This window comes from Phocoena sinus, chromosome 2, assembly GCF_008692025.1.
Source record: "Phocoena sinus isolate mPhoSin1 chromosome 2, mPhoSin1.pri, whole genome shotgun sequence".
Lineage (NCBI taxonomy): Eukaryota > Metazoa > Chordata > Mammalia > Artiodactyla > Phocoenidae > Phocoena > Phocoena sinus.
This window is the reverse complement of record NC_045764.1, coordinates 7,327,344-7,333,343: the sequence shown is the minus strand read 5'-3', so window position 1 is coordinate 7,333,343 and position 6,000 is coordinate 7,327,344.

The following is a 6,000-nucleotide window of genomic DNA, read 5'->3' as shown; positions in this document are numbered from 1 at the left end:
CAACATCGCGTACCTGCTGATAATACGTACTGAGAACACAGAGTCGTTTCTGAGACATTCCTGTGATACACCTGAATGGAATCATGAGAAAACATTTTGAGGGACATTCTTCAAAGTAATTAGCTTGAACACTTCAAAAATGTCAAGATCATGGAAGATAAGAGAAGACTAAATAACTGGTCCCAGACTGAAGACGACTAAACAGACATGCCGACTTCATACAATGCATGATTCTGGACATATAAAGGACATCATGGGGACAATCAGTGAAATTTGAACGGGGACCTGGGATCCCCATTGAAGATTGTACAATATCAATGTTAATTTCCTGATTTGGATGGGTGTCCTGCGGCTATGTAGGGAATGTTCTTGTTACACATTGAAGTGTAACAAGGTGTTACAGAGCATCACACCTTTTGCAACTTAATTTCAAAGGGTTGAGAAGAAATAATATGTGTATATGTAGAGAGAGAGAGAGACGGAAAATATGGTGGAATATTAACAAATGGTGAATCTGGGGAAGGGTATATAGGACTTATGTGTACTATTCTTGAAACTGAAATTTTTCTGTGTTTAAAATTATTTCAAAGTAAAACCTACCCCGAAAAGTATATGATACTAAGTCACTGTAAAAATATTAAATCATCAATTCATCATCATTCTTACAGCTGGGGAAAAATTCCATCTGAGTAAATTGCAATGATTAGTGGAAGCATTACGTGGCCTTTTATATATATATAAAATTATGTATTTCAATTTATATATATATAATTATATATATAATTATTTAAATTAAATATATAATTATTTAAATTATAAGAATTTACTCATAGAAGGCCTAAGTTTAAAATTAAGGTGTAAGTAGGCTTTTAACCAAAGCATATTCATAAATAATCATTTATTTTCTTGAGCACTATATTACACATTTTCTCCTCTCTTCAGCAGAGAGATATATAATTTAGAGTGTGTTCCAATAGGTGTAGGTCAGATGAAAATAGTTGATATTACTGTGAAAATAGGAAAAGGATATCAACCCTTACATTTCTAACAATTTAAACAAGTGAAAAGCAACTCTTCAAAACAGAACAATAGGCTATCACATTCTGGTATATTATCTTTTTTGTCTAATAGAAAAAGGAAGGCAGATGGGAAATTTACTAAGAGTCAAACTCGCTCAAATCAAGCACAACTCACAAAGTGCTTCATTTGAGATTGCTGAGTTTCGAAAGTTTGTATAGGCTTTCTAGAGACATGCTGATGAGTAAATTTTCCAGGTGTTTCCAGAGAACTGGTAGATGTGGCTGTAATAAAAATACCCATGAACATACTCAGACTTCTATTTTTTTTGGACAAGACAGTTGACCTATATTTTCCTGCATCCTACAAAATGCAACAGCGTCATGGAGGGGTGTAGAATTAAAGGATGCTCCAGAAATATCGAGTTACCCCAAATAAAAGAGATAGCCCGCTACTGATCACAGGTGACATCCTAGACTACATTATATTCATCATTTAGCGAATTCCAACCACTTTATTTGCCATCCCTTTAAGAACTCTAAGGCATGAGGTGTGAATATTCCTTCTTCCAAACGATTAAAGTCCAAGTTTCCAAATCATCAAACTCTCTCACCCCTGAGTTTCTCAGCCTAAAAGTTACGTCCAGTCCAGAAGCCGGGTGACCTGAATTCATTACCTGGCCTCAGTAAACAAGTTGCTAAATGTCTTCTCACTTCCTCATCTCTAAAATGTCTTTACGTACAATGCTGTGACAATAAATGAAACCTTTAAAGGTGCAATTCAGATTCAACTAATATCTACTGAGGTGTCCACCCTGAGCTAGGCACTCTGTTACATCTTTTACCTATATTTTTTTCCATTTAATCCTCACAATAATGCAATTAAGTAGATAGCTGAATCCTAAGATGAAAAACAGAGGGCCAGAAAAGTTAAATGACTCTTCTCAGGTAGCACAACCAGCTATAGGTAAACCTAGAATTCAAATTCCGATTCAATACTCTTTCCATCTTACTATTTCTATCTTTGTAGAGTCAAGATGCTGTTAATTACAGTAATAAGATTTTCCAATAGAATGAAATTTGGGGGAACCACCAATAAACTATATTAGAGAAAGTAAAAGAAACTGCAAAGATCATTTGCAAAGTCTGGGTCTGAACTAAGCTTTTGAGCACTTACAGCCCAAGGTCTAGGTGCTATGACACTGAACTTTCCAGGGAGGCCCAAACATAATTTCTTTCTGGATTTCTTTTTTGAAAGAAACAAAGAACTTATTCATTTAGGATTCAGGAAGAACAGAGGTATATGAGAAGTGAATATCTGGCTGTCAGTGGAAGACTCAGAAATAGGGAGAAATGAATTCCTGGGCCAGACACACACATTCTTAGATAATATCAAGCAGGTGAGCAAGTTTACCACCTGCTAGAAATTGCACGGTCCAAGATCCCTCAGAATGTATTTATAGCTGCTCTGTCACGAAGGCGCCAACATCTGATCTGTTCTTTCCAAAATAGGTTTTAAAAAATTCAAAAGGAAAAAGGCAAGAGCCTGTAAACAATGTCTTCTGCAGCTGATTGTAAGACAGGACAGTGGGTTGCAAAGTTTGAGCAGACTTTCAGTCTGAGGAAAGAGAAGGGCTCTTAAGGCAGTGCGGGGGCTGCAGAAAGGAGCCCAGCTGCTCCTTTCGGCTTCTTGGCTACCATGACCTGAAGAGGAGAAACCACTGCTGACCCACCTCGTTTGGAAGGAAGACAGCCCGGTGAGCACCGGTTCCTAGGTGGATGTTTCATGCTTACCACACACCATGCTCCTGGAAGGCGTGTGACCAAAAAAGAAAGAAAGGAGGCACTAGGAGTCCTAATTTTCTGAGGCCCCCAGGTGCTTTTCAACTCCTTTCTAGAAGAAAGAAGTTCTGTCTGTGGGAGACTAGTCTATGGGCGGTAGAGGTTTTATCAAAGAAGGGCTGAAGTCTTAATTCATGATTGATAAACCCTAGATTGGAGTCACCACAGAACTACAGTGCCACGCTCTCTCATCTAAGACTCAGAAATCCGAAAAGCTCTGAAAATACCAAGTTCTTTTTTGCAACTCCTTTGACAAGCAAAACCTGGCCTGATTTCTCCTAATGACAAAACCTGACCTGGGTTTATGGAAGGGCACAGCCACAAGCCCAGAGGAGATTATGAAATATTTAGTATATGCATATTATCTTTCCAGCATCTGAAAAATTATGAATTCCAAGAATACCTAGCTCCAAGTATTTTTGGTGTTGGGCCATGGGCCTGTATTATATATTTTTATGAGTCCTTTTTGCTTTCTTCTCTTGTTCTAAATGTGGGTTGATCCATCTCTTACACAGTATAATCGACTAGGTGTCTTCAGAAGTAGGGATACATTCACAGAAAATGCACGTGCCGTACTATGTATGTTGGCTCGCAGAGTCTGCCAGCAAACTCTGGAAGAGCTGAATGCACAGGCTGAGCTTCCCACGGCAAGGAACTATCACCATGGGCTGGCAGATGTCAGAATTATGTGCAGAGAACCTAGGACAGCCTCACGGGGAAATCACCCAAGAAGCTTAAAAAATACTGCCTTAAAGTTGATCCACTTCACGGACAGCCACCGACCTTTCCTCTCTCAACAACCACATTTAAATTTTTAATTTGTTGGTCCCACGCATTAAAAATTTAATTTAAATCCTGGTGAGCTTTAGAAATTCAGCACCGGATATGCCCACACAATCCCAAATTCTCAAAACTTTTTGCCAGTGAAAAGCATACCAAACACAAACAAACAAACTTAATGATACATACTACTCATTCCCTTTCCTACTTCTCTTTTGGTGGAATTGTTTTTCTTTCAAACACACTGTGAACGAATGGGCACCTGACAATAATTTCTTCTGGATGACACTCAGGATAAAAACTCAGATATCTGCTTAGAAAAGACTCTTAAGAAGAGCTGCTCAAACCCACAGATGGGGCCTCTGGATCACAAAATGCTCTGCTTTTTTTAGGGATCTGATAACCAAATATTTTCTTGTCCTATATGGCAAGGTAACTCGTTCTAAAGCTAACACTCTTTAGTGGAATGTAGATTACAAATATCTATACTCAAATGAATAACTACAACTTTTAAGTCGTGCTCTATCTAGCCTCTCATGTGTATTTAGGAACCAGATTAAAGGGTCATCTGCTTGGAGTTTTCGAAATCTAGAGTAGATTAGGAATAATGTCTGCCCCAGACCACCACTGTTTAGATGAGAATTTTTAGCCCAGAGTTTTGTCACTCTTTGAAGTCAGAATGTCTGATTTCTAACTTGTGTGCCTGTAGATTTGGGGTTAAAAACACACCCCAAAAATGCGGAGTCTCAGGTCCCACCCAGCCCTACTGAGTCAGAAGCCACATTGTAACAAGATCAAAACCAGACTAAACGTCATGGATTTGAATGACTTGCTTGGCAGTGTTCTCATTACCTAGATTTATATCCTGAAAAAATGACACAGAAATATGACCTGATTTTGAGAGCAGACATCAAACATATTATTTTCAAATGACAAGTTTCTCGATAGGTTCAAAATGCACTGAAGAAAAATAGCCTAAATTTGGACTTTTAAAAAATATAATTCATAATAAAGTAGGTGCTTTACACAAAATGACCAAGCTGCCAAAATCCAGAAACAATAACCCTTTTGGCTATTTATTATACCAAAGCTTTTTTATTCTCATTTTTAAGTTACTAACCACTAATTCTCTGACAAGTTCAGTTGTATCCCAACTGCCCAGCTGGAAATGCTTTTACCTATGCGGCATTTAAAAGTGAAAATTATACTTTCATTGTATACTTTCAGTCTGGAAATTTTCTCCTCCACTCCCCAAAAGAACTCCTAGTAAGTAAATGAACTATTTTTTATTTTATTGAAATATTGTTGATTTACAATGTTGTGTTAATTACTCCTGTACAGCGAAGTGATTCAATTATACACATATATACATTCTTTTTTAAAAAATATTCTTTTCCCTTATGGTTTATCACAGGATATTGAATATAGTTCCCTGTGCTATACAGTAGGACCTTGTTGTTTATCCATCCTATAGATACTCGTTGGCATCTGCTAATCCCAAACTCCCACGCCATCCCTTCCCCACCCCGCTTCCCCTTAGCGACCACAAGTGTGTTCTCTATGTCCGTGATTCTGTTTCTGTTTCATAGGTAGGTTCATTTGTGCCATATTTTAGATTCCACATATAAGTGATATCATCTGGTATTTGTCTTTCTCTTTTTGACTTATTCTGCTTAGTATGATCATTTCTAGGTCCATCCATGTTGCTGCAAATAGCATTATTTCATGCTTTTTACGGCTGATAATGATAACCACTAGTTTGTTCTCTGTATCTGTGAGTCTGTTTCTTTTTTGTTATATTCACTAGTTTGTTTTATTTCTTAGATTCCACATATAAGTGACAGCATACAGTATTTGTCTTTCTCTGTCTGACTTATTTCACTGAGCATAATACCCTCTAGGTCCATCCATGTGGTTGCTAATGGCAAAAATGTCCTTTTTTATGGCTGAATAGTATCCCTGTGTGTGTGTGTATATGTATGTATGTGTATGTATATGTGTATATATATATATATATATATATATATATATATATATATATACCACATCTTCTTTGTTTATTCATCTGTCAATGGACATTTAGGTTGTTTCCACATCTTGGCTATTATAAATAGTGCTGCTATGAACATAGGGATGCATGTATCTTTTCAAATTATAGTTTTGTCTGGGTATATGCCCAGGAGGGAGATATACCCAGGAGTGGGATTGCTGGATCATATGGCAACTGTAAGCAAAAGCAATTCTTAAAGAAACAAGATGTTTTGAATCAATTGATTTTACTTAATTTTCAAATAATTTTTCTACAGCAGTATTTTAGGTATAATTTACATACAATAAAATGCCCATATCTTAATTGCACTTC